Here is a 16,520-nt window from a genome sequence, read left to right on the forward strand (position 1 = left end):
AATCGAAGAGACTAAGAAGCAGTCTTCCCTAATTATCTAGGTAGGGAGTGCAGAGTAAGCTAATATAGTGCTAGACTAGGGGTTGTTCTAGGACTTTAAAAGATTAGAAACAGAGATATACAGAAGCAACTACAGGATAATGTAGTGCTTCAAATGTTAACACTATAGACACTTAGCAGCTAAGTGTATAAAGATAACTAACACCTGCTCCTATTGTATAGGGGATTACTAGGTTAAAGAATGCAAAGTATACAAGGGAGAAGCAAGATATACATACTATACTAAAAGACACCCCTCTTAGGCGAAGGAATGCCTAGTAAGAATACAGGTAGCTAGGAAGGCAAAGGAAGCTAGAATCAACACCCTAAAAAGATATATAACAAGCTAGGGCAGCTAGGTATAGAAGCAACCTAGCTAAGTGCTATAAAAGAGGTCTAGACAAGATAATAGATTCACATTTAGGGCCTTACTAGCATAAGAGAGTTACTAGCAACTAGGGAGACTAAGATACCTTAATATTACAGGAAAGGAAGCAGGGCAGACAAAGCTTAGTCAAATGTTAGTCTAAAGTAAGGGAAGACTAAAGGAAAACTTATAGGGAAATGATATAGATAAAACCTAATAAACATTGCAACATTACTAAACATTATATAGTATAATATTAATAAGAGCAAAGACAAGGTATAGAGGAGCTTCCTTTAAGCACTAAACCTAAAAGAACATTATATTATTGCAATCTAAGAGCCCTAGCTTAACCTATATATAAAGAGACTAGCAATAGTTAAAGACCTAAGACACTACCTAATTATCTACAACTAGGGAGCCCTAAGGACATACATCTACATTAGCAAGGAAATAGATACAGAAACCTAGTAGGCTATACTATAGGAGGATAGGGACCTAACATTAGTTTAAGTAGAGACATCCTAAGGTACACTCTAAGTCCACTGTATATACAACCTACTACTAGACTTAAGAAGCAGTACCTAACTGAAAACCCTAGAAAGACTACCTAGGGTTATCTAGGGGAATACCTACTAAATCCTACTTAGGGATTTCAACCTCTACTACCCCCTCTAGGGCTCAGACTTTACCCTAGCTTACTACTTCCTAGTAGGAAGACTAATTGATATATTAGAGAAGGAAGGAATAGAAATTATTACCCCTAAGGGACTAATTACTTAGGAGGCAAGAGGAAGCAGCAGCATACTAGACCTATACTTTATATTATATTAGATTAGGAACAGGATTACAAGATATAGGGTTAACTAGGAACTAGAAGAATCATTAGACTACTTCCCGGTATAGATTAAGCTAAATGTCTAAGCTAATTAGGAAAGGGAACTAGAGGAGAAGCTTAACTAGAAAGGTGCTTAATAGGGCAGGATTAGGGAGGAACTAGAAAAGGACCCAAAACTAGAGGAACTCTTAACAAAGTACCTACTAAGGCTAGAGGACATTAATAAGGCAGTAGAAGAACTAATAGGAATCCTAAAACAGGTAGCTAGAAAGCATACCCTAGCAAAGAAACATTCACTATACTAGCAACTATACTAGACTAGTAAGTATATAAGGAAGGTTAAAGTAGCAAGGAAGGCTAGGAGGCAGTAGATACAAACCTATACCTAGGAAGTATAGGACAACTATAATAAAGCCTGCTAGGAAAAGAAGATCTAGATTAAGAAAGATAAGATATAAGAATAGAGATCTATAATAGGAATAATTACAAAGAAACTAGAGGAGATATAAAGGATAGCTAAATAGGCAAGGAGACCTAAACAGGATAAGGATATACTACTACAATTCCCGGACATTATAGACTAACAAGGACAAATGTAGACTATAATAGAAGGGAAAGCAAGAGCCCTAGGCTAACACTTCTTCTATAGAAAAGTATAAGCAGACCTATTAGATATAAAGGAGAAAGAATAAGAGACTCTACTACTAGGTATACTAAGAGACACCTAGGTCAAACCCGAAACCATTAAAAGGATCCTAAAGAAAATTCTAGGTAACAAGGCACTAGGAGAAGATAAGATCTACAACAAACTTCTAAAAGCATATAGGAAGGGGCTAGCCCTAGCACTAGCCAATATCTTTTTATAAAGCCTAGCACTAGGACACTACCTAAGACCATTTAGGAAGTCCCTAACAGTAGTGCTAAGGAAGCCCTAGAAGGAAGACTATATACAGCTCAAGGCCTATAGACTAATAGCCCTACTTAATACAATAGGTAAGGTACTAGAAAAAATTGTCGCTAAAAGGCTAATAACCTTTACCGAGGAAAGGAACATCCTTCCTAAAGGCTAGATAGGAGGAAGAAAGAAGAGGTTAACACTAACAGCTATAGAACTAATTATAGAACAGATCAAGCATATCTAGCACTACAGTTAAAACTAGGTAGTAACCCTCCTCTCCCTTAACATCTTAGGAGCCTTTAATAATATCTCCTATAAAAGGCTCCTATATATACTTAAACAGAAAGCTATACTAAACTAGATAGTCTAATTTATCTAGTCCTTCCTATAGGAAAGATTAATATAGCTTATTCTAGGCAAATTCAAATCAGACCTAATACTAACTAAAAAGGAAATCCCCTAAGGATCAACACTCTCCCTAATCCTCTTCCTTATCTTTATAGCAGACCTACTCCTACTCCTAGAATCAAAAAACATATTAGCATTAGGGCCTATAGATAATACAAACATCCTAGCCTAGTCTAAGATAACAGAAACCAACTATAAGATCCTAAAAGAGAAGCACTAGGAGTGTAAAAAATAGGTAAGGAGGTATAGAGCAAAATTCGCCCTAGAAAAGTACTAGCTTATCCACTTTAGCAAGGCTAAATCAACCTATAATACAAAGCAATCAATCACTATCTAAGGCTTTAAAACCTAACTATTAATAGAGCTTAGGGCACTAGGGATCTAGCTGGATCTAAAACTGAATTAGGGACTATAAGTAAAGAAGGCAAAGTAGAGGGCAGATGCTAACATGCAATCTATTAATAGGCTTATAGCCTCTATATAGGGGGCTATATTCGAGAAAGCTAAAGTTATATACAAAGCAATTGTCAAGCTAGCAATACTATATAGAGTATAGATATAGACAGCCTAGGAGAAAACACTAAAGAGGATTAAGCAACTAGTTAGCAGGTCCTAAACCTAAAGCCTAAAGAAAATCCTAGGAGCATATAAAACTACACTAATAAGGGTAGTAGAAATAGAATTAGGGATCCTACTAGTCAAACAATACTTTAAGGGACTAAGACACTAATATGCAGTAAAGACAATAGAATACCTAGCCTAATAGACTATCTAAAAGGCACTAGATAAGATAAAAGCCTAGTATATTAGGACTAGGAGGCGAGACAGACTACAAATAACTCCCTAGAAAGTTAAAGACCTAGAGCAATATAGAGTCTTAATAAGAGAAATGCTAGAGAAAGAGCTTTAGGGACTAAATATAAGGCTAAAGGAAGATAAGCTAAAGGGAGAGAAACAAAGCCTAGCAGAATCAATTACTAGATACCTATAGGAGTAGGAATAGAACAAAACACAAGTCAGACTAGGAACCCTAAAGGCACTAATCAAATTTGGTTAATACAACTACTAGCTCTATAAGGACCTAAATAGGGCCGAGGCAAGCCTAGCTATCTAAATCAGATCTAAACATATTAGACTCAGATCTTACCTATTTAGAAGAAACGTTCTAGGAATTAAAAGCAGAGCTTACTAATATAGCTACTAATCTCAGAACCCTAAGCATATACTGCTAGTCTGCCCTTAATAGTCAGAAGGCAGAAGTAATTAGAGACTAAAAGCAATAGAAAGGGAATACGACAAGCTAATCTAGAGCAAAGAAGACCTAAAGAGGATAGTAAAGTAGATTATTAAATAGGGATTTATATAACAATTCGTACTAGCAAGGGAAACTAAGGAGTAGATAAGAAGGAGGGAAGAAGAGGGGGAAAGAAGGGTAGGGCAGCAGGTAAGGTAGTTAGAGGGTAACAACTATAACACTAGTATACCCTAGAGGAAGGAAAACAAGGAAACGAGGAAGATTAACACTTATAAATAGGATAGGAGGGAGGTTTTTACCAACTAAGTTGGTTTCCTACCTAAAACAATATATAGAAACAGACCTACATAGGCCGAAAGGCACTACAATAGGCAAATGAAATATCTATCTATCTATATTAATAGTACGTATTAAGGCAAGGGCTAAGGATACAGACAGGAGAAGTTATAATAACTCCCTAGTCGATATCGCTATATATAGTAATAGTGATTAAAGTACTAATACAGTTAATCCGGCTGCTAGTGCTACTAGATGCATATAGTACGTACTACGCAAGACAGCGAGGGTGCTATTAAGCGAACTTGCAGACAGTAATAGCCGAGCGTTTATAGATAAGCTGTTACGTACTTAGCAGAGGGACGCCTTTGCTGCGGCTCGTATAGATTAGCTTAGAAGTAGCCGCAAGACTAGATCTAGCAAGAATTGGTCGATTAATGCTAATAGCTATTTGCGCTATAAGGGTAGGCTCTATGTCCCTGCCGAGCATTCGATCCGATAAGAGCTTCTTAAGCGACACTATAATAGTAAGCTTGCCGGTTACTATAGTATAGAGAGGTCGCACGAGTTACTATCGCGTATATACTACTAGCTAAATAGTAAGCGGGATATAAAGGACTACGTAAACACGTATACCGTATATTAACGAGTCAAAGCACTAAAGCACTTACTATTTGGCGAGTTGTCTTTACTCCCTATTCTAAAGAAGCTATTTGCTAAGCTTATAATAGATTTTATTACAGGCCTCCCGCCTACTAAGCGTAGGGGTAGCACGGATGTATATAATACTATCCTAGTTGTCGTAGACCGGTTTACTAAGGGCGCTCGTTATATTCCTGCCCGAAAGGATTAGACGGCTATTAACCTAGCTAAGTCGCTATAGAACAACATCTTCTATAGCTATTAGGGAACCCCTAAGGGGATAGTCTCCGATCGAGGCTCGATATTTACATCTTACTAGACCCCGCAGTAGTTCGGGTTAGTTTAGTTTGGTTTGCTAAGCCGAAACTCTAGTTTGGTTTGGGTTAGTTTGCTAAGCAACCATATAAGTAGCTAGTTCGAACTATATAATTTATCGGTTTTTAAGAAGTGTACGAATGTATACGTAGCTTCAAGCAAGCCCTTTGTAAGACTTAGCAGTATAGCCGGTAGCGTAGCCGGCATTTTTAGTCCTTAGTACTTATAGAATTTTCGAATCCTACTTAGGCTACGTAGTTGTATAAAGGTACTTATATAACTTAAATCTATAGACAATTAGCTAAGGGCACTAACCAATCAAAAGTATATATATATATATATAAGGCATATAGTCAGTTCGGAAACTGACTCCTTAGGTATGAATTCATCCTTTCGTTACGGTTCAATTCCCTAACTGCTTAGTAGAATGTCTTATCTAGATCTAGGCAGAACTTATCGATTTCCCTAAAGTCTCCTCCTTAAGAAGTTATATACTTTCCTACCGAACCATTCGACAATATTAAGTACTAGGATAGCTCCTCCCTCGGTATCGGTATAGTATATAAAAGAGCTATAAGGCAGCTCTATAGAACGTTCTACTAGTTACTCGCTATACTAAGGCCGAATGCTAGTTCGTTCCTTAGAACTCTTAGTTATTTAGGAGATATAAAGGGTAGGGCAGGTAGTAACTTCGTATTATATAAGGAGGTAGAGGCTACTATAGAAGAGGCCTTCAACCTATAGAAGATAGTAAAAGATATAGAGGCAGCTACAGGTCTAGGTATCTAGTTGAATTTTTAGTAGGTAGAGTATAAGGATATTTAGAGGGAGTATTAGGTAGAGTTACGAAGGCAGGTATATAATATGCTCTAGAAAACAGGGATAGTACCTATAACTATAACTATTAGGCTCTTTAACCTTCCTTATTTTTCCCTATTTTCTTTTTATAAAAATCTAAACTAATACAAATCAACCGGAATGTCTATCTTCTTTTAGTTCTTTAAAAAACCTAGCAGCGTAGCTAGTAGCGTAGCCGGCAGCGTAGCCGGCAGCGTAGCCGGCCTTTTTACTCCTTAGTACTAACGGGATTTTAGGAGACTTCTATTCCGTACGGCTAATAAAGTATACTATACTATATATATATGCTTAGAGAGTATTTAGAGCGCGGTATATAGCGCCGTATAATAGCGGCTTATTTCGTATATAGAAAAGCTTGTAGATAATACTACGAACATCCTTTCTACTAGAACATCTATCCTACCTAGCACCGTCTCGAATGTAGACATTCTAGCCTTTTAGAATCTGATCGAGTACTTTAAAATCCTTGTCTATAATCGTTATACGCTTCGCGTAGATAGCTATAAGGTTAACCGCTAAAATAGTATTAGTATAGTCCGAAAAGAGGTAGAAGAGAAACATACATTCGAAGATACGAACTAGGTAGGCTTCTATAGCCTCTTAAAGGGCGCCTATCGCGGAGGCTTAGAAGCGAAGGTCCGTTCTATAATCCTAGGCAATTTCGCGAACAAGTCGTTAGAAAGGAGTTTTACGGATTAGGAGCTAAGAACTCTTCTAATACTACCGAATCTTACGGAGGGCTACGGCTAAAGAAGGATTAGTAAAAAGATAGTAAGAATGCCGGCTACGCTACCGGCTACGCTGCCGGCTACGCTGCCGGCTATAAATAGGACTTACTTCCTAGGCGCTATCGACGCTTCGTACGATTGCTACTAGTAGTAGAAGCGCTAGTTGTCGTCTTGCGTAGAGCCTTGCCCGCCGTTGTCTTACGCGGAGCCTTACTCGCGACGCCCTTTCTAGTACCGGAGCTAGCGGTAGTAGTAGCAGCCCTCTTGCGTTAATATACTATACTCGTTCCACTATTTCCGGTCTTGTTACGACCCGTAGAAGCACTAGGTCCCTTCTTGCGAGGCGTCGTAACTTAGTTAAGTAGACTCGCTATTATAAAAGTCGTCGAATTAAGGAAAAAAGTGCGTTACGAAGGTATACGAAGGCGCGCGCGGAGCGAGGGTATTGCGGAGGTAGTAGATATAGAGCGTAGAGGTATAGGTATCGATACGAAGGTTAAATATAGCGGTAATGTCGCGGTATCGCTAGGTAACAGAGTAAGCTTCGCGCAAGCCTATATTATAGTAACGTTAGAGTAAGGAAAGAAGGCAGGTACGGCTAAAAAAGGCAGGCACGGCTAAAAAAGGCAGGTACGGGAGACTTTGAAATATAGCCGGCATATATAGCCGGTATAGTAATAGGCGAAAGCCTCCTTTTAATAAATAGCCGGCGTAATAATAGTATCTTACTATAGTATAGATATTCTTTAGTAATGCCTTTACTAGCTATAGTAATCTTATAAGTAACCTAGGCCTATTGCTAGTAAATATAAGAAATATTAGGTAGGCTATACTAAACAAGCTAGTTATTTAGTAAGAAAAGGCCTACTACCGTCTCTATATGCCGGCTACGAGTGCCGGCTATCGCTCTAAATTCAACTCCGCCCTATCTCGGAGGCTAAGGTACCGAGCGGAAACCCTATAGCTTATATTCACTCGGTTGTCGCGGAGCGCTTATAGGTAAGGTATTAGAAAAGAGTATAAAAAGTACAAGAAGAGTATCCTAGGATATAGGTCGTAAGTGAATAAGAGTAGTACGCCTAGTTATTTATATAGTACGTTACTCTATACGACTAAGAGCCTATATTATCTTATGCTTCGCTTATAAGACCTCGACTCTACTAGTATACTATCGATCTCTTCCTCGGTCGCTAATACGCTGTCTTAATTCTTCTTCGAGTTGCCGGACTTAGTATGTATCTATAGCTATATAATAGCGCTATACATTATAGAGAATTTCTCGTTAAAGTTTCTCTCTCGTAGGCTTGCTATCTGCCTCGTAGTACAGAGGATCAAAGTGCTAATACTAAAGAATCTCCTTATAGTTAGGATACTAGGGCTCCTTAGGACCTTTGTATTTTAGGTCTAAATAGAGACGTATTATAAACGTTCTATCGCCCTTTCGCTTACTACCCGCTAGGTCGCGATATGCGAAGAAACTAATCTAAATGTAGCTCGTCTCTATAATAGCCGAGTGAATATAGAGCGCTAGGTTTCTACTTCGTACCTTAGATTTAGGGACGGCGCGGAGATAAAATTAGAAATATAGCCGGTACCTATAGCCGGTAAAAGGATGCGAAAATGGGCCTCCTCCTAGGTTAATCTAACGACTAAATACAATTTCTAACTAATCCGCTATAAACCGACGCCGAATTTTAGCTAGAAGCTGTATATCTTTATTTTAAAGAGTAACCCGCTTCGTATAGATAGCAAGGAGGTTTAAAAGCTTAAGCTCGGTTACGAGAAATGCCTCCGTAGCTTCCTAAAGAGCACTAATCGCCTTAGCCGTAAATCGCATACTAGACCGAAAATCTAATATAATTTCTCGGACAAGTCGCTAGAAGGGAGTCTTAGGGATTAAAAGCTCGGTCCCTCTTTTGTTTTAGAAAAGCCGGATCTAGCGAAGGGCAATAGTACCTAGTTTAAAGCGCCGCTTCTTTGTCGTCGAGTCCTACCTTGTTCCCTTTCTTTTAATAGAAAGATAACTTTTCTTCGCGATAGTCTTCGTCCGCCTACTCTTTTTAGCCTTCTCCTATCTATCTATAGCCTTCTTATTTTTCGGTACTGTTTTCCGAGGAACCCCCTTCCTTCGTATATACTACGGAGAGCCTTACTCTTCCGATATCTCGTTCTCGCTACGGTCTCCCTATACTTAGCTTGCTTTACCCTTGCCCTTTAGCCTCTAAAGATATTTATCTGCGCGTTTAGGCGACGAGGGCATATCGGTAGGACCTAGAAAATTAATAAGCATATAATCGTAAGGAGATATTAATACTTCTTACCTTCTAGAATAAATAGTCTTCTATTAAACCGCCTTATTAGGTTATCGTTAGATTCGAATAAAGGATAGTAGCTTAAGGAAGGGGAGGTAGCCGGCTTAGGAAGGCCCGAAGAGCCGAATCCTTAAGGCATATTTGTCTTTAAGAATATAGGAAAAGGGAAGAAGGAGAGGAAGAGCGAATAGAGAATTAGAAATAGTCCGTAGGTAAGCGGGGTCGGTTACTATAGCAACTAGTCTGTTTAGGTCCTAGGAATTCGAAACACATTTCGGATATATACCGGCTATATATACCGGCTATATTACCTTATACGTAAACGCTTCGTCTCCTTAAAGCTGCTCTAAGCCTATATACGTTTCCGCTTCTCGACCCGGTATCGCCTTCTACCTCCGCCCTCCTCCTCTTCGTTATCGCTAATTAGGGTTTCGCTTAGACTAAATTTCGCATTCTCTTCGCGCTCTTAGGTTTCTTCGATCTTAAGGTTTTCTAATTCCTCGATTAACTCCTTTAGTATAATCTTTAGTAACCTACCTTAGCGATTCTAGTAGAGGAGATAGTATCGGAATACTATAATAGATTCGAAGGTAGTAGGCGAGTATATTCGATTAAAGCGGCCCTAGTAACGAGCGATACTAAAAGACCTCTTATAGCCTATACCTACGCTCGGGATAGCGAGGACGTCCCGAGCGACCGACGCTATCGTTAGAAACTTAGGCTCTAACCGCTACTATATAGCGAGAATATCGTCTCCGAATTCGTCTAGAAGACCGGTAAGATCTAGAGATTATTAGCCCTCTTTCTGAGCCTACGGGTTTATACTTACTTGCGCGCCGATAGAGATCGAACTCTTCTTTATTTACTTTAGTAGTTGCTTCCTCTTCTGCCTCTACTTCCTGCCTACGAAACAGGTATAATATCGGAGCCTTCTAAACCTTCTTTTTCTTTATAGGAGCTATATTTAGACTAGTTTCTTTCCGACGCTCGTAGAATATCTTTTCTAGAATAGTCTAGTAATACTTCGGCTATACCTCGTCCGCCTTCTATTCCGGCCTCTACTAGTATATATCCTTTTCTACCGGGTTAAGCAAGTACGCAACGCTATAGATATCCCCGAACGAGTTAAAGGTAGTACTATAATATTTATGCAACTTAGTATAGGAGGTATCTATAGCTTTCGTTATAGCTACTTTCTAGGGAACGCTCTTCTTAGCTAGCTTAGCTACGGTTTCCTCGAGCTCGTTAAAGAGCTAGTTATAGTACGTAAAGATAAGGTAGATCGTCGGTCCTCGGGTTCTTCTAATCGTAGTAGTAACCTTCGCGTAATGCTTACTAATATCGACGAGATACTCTACTTAGCGCTATTCGGCGGCGGTAAGGCCGAGCTACTTAATGCCCTCGGAACTCTAATAGATCTCGAGAGCGGTACGTAAAGTATATCCCCTCGTAACTATATAGAAAGTCGAATCGAACCGGGTCTTAACGTCTTAGGTAAAACGGAGTAGGCGCTAAGGAGGCCGCTTTTACTATCGCTTATTCTATGCGATATTCTAGGCATCGGTTTTAGGGCGCTCGATTAGGTTCTTTTAAATAGCCTCGAATCGGTTATATCTCTATAAGCTCGAGTTCGTATATATTGCTAGACGACGAAGCTAGAGAAAAAGAGTTAGAACTATACTAGGTTACCGGCTATAGGTGCCGGCTACGGACAAAAGTTATACCTTATATAAAACGAGAGCGAGGCTCTCTGCCTTATCCCGTCTTATTACTATAATAAGTTTCTCGACTTTCGACTTTGCTTTATCCTTATCTAGGATCTTCTATTAGTCGTCGTTTAATAGTGCAATTTTAAGCATCTTAAAGAGGGCTCGGATCGCGATTTAAACTATATAAGCGAGGTAGGGAAACTTCTATAGGGATGTAACTAGTAACGACGTCGGCTCCGATTTAATAGGGCTAGGGCTATTAATAGGCTCCTCTTTATCGTTATTATCGTGCGTATTGTCGTGCGTATCCGGAATCGTAGCGAGCTTAATATTCGGAAGATTAAGCTAGATTGTAGACCTTATAATCTCCTCTACGTACTCGACCCTATCGATACAATTAGTAATTTTAAAGACATATACGAGTAAATTGTATATACAACGCCTTATACAATGTTCGATTATTACTAGCGTTGTCCGTAGTAATCGAGATCAGTTTCGTTGTTACGCTAACCCTATCTATTGCCGTATAGACAAGCTTCGCTATATCCTTACTAGTATAGGAACCTAGAATTTCAGGGAATCCGATTATAAGTTCCTAGAGTTTCTAATCCGAATTAATAAAGTATAGCATAATCGAGAGGAAGGAGGCTCTTATAGTCCGGCTTAACTAGCTATCGATAGCAATAGCTACTTAGCGAGTATTACGGAGGATCTCCCGAATGTCGTCTAACGCAGCCTCTTTGTTCTTTTTAAACATAATACGCTAGGTTATCGCGCCGAGAAATAGGGGAGGGTAGTTTGTAAGATATAGGTATATCTTCTATATAGACTCCCTTTCGTAGAAGTCTTCCGGAAGACCGTTTATAGCTAGCATTTCGTTTGCTAGTTGCTTAAAGTCTTCGGGGGAGAAATCGGTAGCCTTTAATCCTAGAGCTTCCTTAAGCGTAGCCTATAATAATTAGCTAGATCTCTACGGTTAATTTAGGTAGCCGGAATCTATAGCCGGCAGCTGTAGCCGGTAGCTATAGCTAGCATTTTAGAAGACATACCTCTTTCTAGAACGCTATATCTATATCAACTCTCCTCTCTCCTTAAGATTCCCGATACTGTTTAGAATAGAGATAGTTCGTAGGCGATAAGTTCCTATCCCCTAGTTTCGGGTGTTTTAAGATTAAACCGTAGAAGTTATAGATAATTACTAGTTAACCTTTAAGTCGAGAAGTCGTATAACGGTGTAATGCCCCCTCTAGAAAGAACTTCTAGAATGTGTCCGTTCGCTCCTTACTCCCCTATCGTATCGAGTACTTCCGGAGTTTACGCTCCTTCGAACGTAAGTATAAAGGGAACTATATCTTATAGACCTATTAATTGAACTGCTCTATATACTCGGGTTTCTAAAGATACGCCTAGCTAGCCTTTTCGAAGATTTCCGGGTTAATACTCGATGTTCTTATATCTCCGAACAACCTTCTACTTAGACTCCGTAAAGGTAAGGACTAGGTAGTAGTACCCTATAATAAATTCCTACTACTAGGATTCGGAGAGGATAAATCTAGCCCTAATCGTAGTCTAGGACTCGATAGGCTCGAAGGTAAGTATACGACCTCCTCTCGACGTTGTCGCAATCTCGCTCGTATACTAGACTGTTTCGACTATCGTCTCGTTATTACCCTTCCTAGTATAGCGCCTAGTGTATATACAATGTCGGTCGGCATGTTTTAAGGTTTCGTACGGTAAGGTAAGGACTTAGGAGTAGTAGATGTATACTAGTAGCTATAGAGAAACACCCTTTCTTTTATAGCATCGTATCGTTAGGAATAGCTAGACAGTAAATAGCTAGCTACCTTTTTTTTTGTTTCCTAGCTACCTAACTACTAGATTTTTTTTCCTAGCTACCCTAGCTAGCCTAACTACTAGAATTTCTTTCCTAGCTATCCTAACTACCTAAATTTTGCCTTCTATACGGCGGCTCTCTCCTACTAACGGAACCGAGCTACTATACCTAACGAATCTAAGCTCGTTTTTAGTCTTAATCTATCCTCTTTCGGTATAAGATACTCGATAAGCAAATGCTTAGGCCGAGTCTAACTACGAGACCTAAGACTAACTAATAGCTCTATTAACTAATCCTAATCCTCGAACTCCTTCCGCTTCTTAGTAAAGACCTTAAAGAGCGCTCGAGCTTCTTCGGGTACCTACGGAGTAGTCGAGATAAAGCCGTATCGCTAAAATAGGTAATCCTTCGGAGGCTTATATAGAGATTTAGAGAATTCTAACGCTAACCTATCCTACTAGTAGCTTAGATTCCGGATACAAGCCCTCTCTACCTTAGTAAAGATTTTATATAGTAGTAGCACTCTGCCTTCGAGAAACGCTTTCTATTTAACTGTTAGTATCTACCGGCTACGAACGCCGGCTATATATGCCGAGTATAGAATAATTACCTATACCCCTTCCTCCTATAGTAACACTTCTACCGTCCCTAGATACCTAGCCCCGATCGCATTAATCGCAAGCTACTTTGCCTTTATAAACGTAAAGGCTTCGCTCTAATACTAATAAAGAAACTTCTACTCTATATCGAGGATATAAAGACGACTAGTCTCGATTCCAATCCTTACTAGCTTTTCGTAGTAGCTTTAACTATGATTTTCTAGATTAATAGGACTTATACCTTAGCCCTTTACTAGTATCTCGTCTCTTTGACTATACTCGATCTACTCCTAGCGCTTATCGTCTATAGCGTTAGGCCCTAAGACTGCACCTGTTACTAGATCGACGTATAGTATCTCCTCGCTTTTTTCAGTTCCTTTATTCGTAGTATTAAGCTCTGTCGCGGCATCCTAAACTCTAGTATTGTTGTTCTCGGCTATCTAAACATCTCCGTTACTATCGGTCGTATCGATAGAGGTAGCGGCTATAGGTCTAAATACTATTAGTTAACGTATTAAAGAAAAATATGCCGGCTATAGCTGCTAGCTACGGCCGCTAGCTAGATTGACTTACGCTACTAGAACTTTACGCTCGAAAACTAGCCGCAATTCTTTCCTCCTCTTAGCCTTCTCTTAGGTTGTCTTCTTATTCTAACCTTTACTTTTTTCTATAGGCGCTAGCTATCGATAGAATGCCTTATTCCGCGCCTTTCTTCTCTTATCCTTAGCTCTTTTATCCTTATCTATCTTGTCCTTTCTCTCGCGGTCTCGTACGGAATTCTTCTTCGTAGAGTACTCCTCTTTAGTCTTGCGCTTTTTAGTTAGACGCTTAGGCAAAACAAACTCGCGGTCTTTAGTTCTATCTTCTGTTTAGCGCGCGGCGCGCTTCTCTCTTACTATTGTAAGGGAAAGGGGCGGGGGCGTAGCGTATAGTAGTTATTGTTAGTATAGGTATAGAGGAAGAAGTTAAAAGTGTAAGAATATCGCGAAGCCCTAATTGTTGCCGCCTACGTAACGTTATATAGGTAAGCTTTCGCAACTACGGCAACTACGCCCTAGCAATAGCAACTACGCCCTAGCAACGGCAACTACGCCCTAGCAACGGCAACTACGCCCTAGCAACGGTAATAAAGCGTAGTAAATACAACCTAGTAACTATTATAGCCGGCAATCGTAGCCGGTAGTCGAATAAGAGTGTCCTTATAGTAAAACTAATACAGTCTCTAGTTCAAACTAGGAATCTATATAGTTCGAAAAAACCAAACCGGAACTAGGGAGCTAGTTCGCCGCTAAGAAACCAAACTATATACGTTTGGTAGTTCGGAAACCGAACTACTACGGGGTCTACATCTTACTATTAGAGTAAGATTTGCCTACAGCTAAGACTTAAGCATCGCCTGTCTATAGCATTCTATTTATAAACAGATAGTTAGACTAAAAGGCAGAATGCTACCCTATAGCAGTACCTACGCAGTTATATTAACGAGAACCCTAACGACTAGGTCAACCTCCTATAGCCTATAGAATTCGTATACAACAACAGTATACACTTATCTACTAAGGTTTTACTATATATAGCTATAATAGGCTAGAACGCTGCCTTACTATAAGACCTATTTACCTCGCTCGAGGCCGAGCGCAAGGAAAGGGAAGCGCGTTAAGTACTAATACCTAAGACGCTAGCGGCTATTAAGAGGGTTCAAAAGATGCGAGAGATTTACGCTAAGTTAGCTAATAAACTAGCAAAGGCCTAGGCATATTAGAAGGCCTACTATAATAAATACTACACGCTAATAACTTTTAAGCAAGGCGATATAGTTATGCTAAGCACTAAGAACCTCCGTATCCGCAAACACCTATTACCTAATAGCAAAACAAGGCCTAAGCTTGTACTAAGATACATTAGCCTATTTTGAATCCGAGAACCGAAGGGTAATAGCTAGGCCTATTAGTTATGGCTCCTACTATACTACACTATCTATAACACCTTCTATATCTCCCTCCTTAAGCTATACTACTACCGCGGAGATTCTAATAAAGAAGCCCCTACTAAACATAAAGAAATACTAGCCGACGGTAAAGAGCTATAGTCTATAGAACGTATCCTAAAGCACCGAACTAGGCAGGGCAAGAAGGAATACCTATTAAGATAGCAAGGCTATTTACTTAAATAGGACTCGTAGGAGGCTAAAGATTCCTTTAAGGATATAGCTAAGTTATTAAACGAGTATTAGACTAGCGTAAAGAATAAGAAGAAGGCTAAAAGCTCGTAATGTTACTAAGGCTTAGGAATAATGCTACCCCCGGGGTGCTATTAGCTAACTAATTAGAGGCAAGCAATTGTTAGTAACAAAGGACAATAAGACTATACTATTATAGAATCCACCTCTTTACTAGCGCACCCTGCAAGACCCTTCTCTTAGCGCCCCTCTTACTCTTTTATTCTATCGAGGCCCTAAGGCCTAAGCGATCGATAAGAGCGCGCGCGCGCGTGCGAATAACGGTAATAAAGACGATAGCGTCGCGCTACGAGCTAGCAAAGGACGGCGCGGCTAGCGCGGCTATATTAGTAATAGTATTGCGGGGTGTGTTACTATTTAAGAAAGGAAGGACACCGCTATATTAGTAACGGTATTACTAAGTTATTATTAGTTAAAGAAGGAAATTAGAAGCAAGGTAAAGTTAGCGCTAAGACGGCTAGTACCGCTATTATTAATATTACTTGCTACTATTACTACGCCTACGGGCACAACCTTACCTATACTACGAGCCTAAGGCACCTTTAATTAAAACTTTAATTAAAACTTTAAGCCGCCTAGAAGATTAAGCGACTAATAGACTAACTAAGGGCAAAACTATAGAGCTAAGCTAGCTAGGGTCGATCTTACGGACAATAGGTTACTCCTTAATCTATCTAACCCTTTAAGCGAGGCGAACCTTAACTACTACACTTGTAATAGCCTTTACCTATAGAAACTAGACGAGCTGTGTTTTTTCCGAAAAGATAAGATAAGATTAACAATTAAAGGCTACTAAACCTAACTAATTTAGGCTAGTAAAACTACGATAGTAAATAATAACCCTCGGAAGCGGACAAACCCTCGGGAGCGGACATTGCTAGGTCTTTTAAGAGTAGACGCAAAGAACTCGGTACGACATTACTTAGAGCGGAGGTAGGGCTATAATACCTCGTATGTCTACCTATTATAGTAGGGAAGACGCGCTTGTATTGTAATTAGTCGAAGGCTCTCAATTCTTATAGATATATATTACTTTATAGTTTATTATATATAGGGATAGCGTAGTTAGAGTTAGACATTGTACTATATTAGAGGTAAGGTTTAACATAGTTACATAATCGGTAGTTATACGTTTAATTTAGCGCGGACTAAGCGGCTTATTAGACCTACTAAGTTAGCGGCAATAGAGGTTAAGACTAGAACAAAG

Source organism: Pseudocercospora fijiensis, assembly GCF_000340215.1.
Source record: "Pseudocercospora fijiensis CIRAD86 unplaced genomic scaffold MYCFIscaffold_1, whole genome shotgun sequence".
In the NCBI taxonomy this organism is placed as follows: domain Eukaryota; kingdom Fungi; phylum Ascomycota; class Dothideomycetes; order Mycosphaerellales; family Mycosphaerellaceae; genus Pseudocercospora; species Pseudocercospora fijiensis.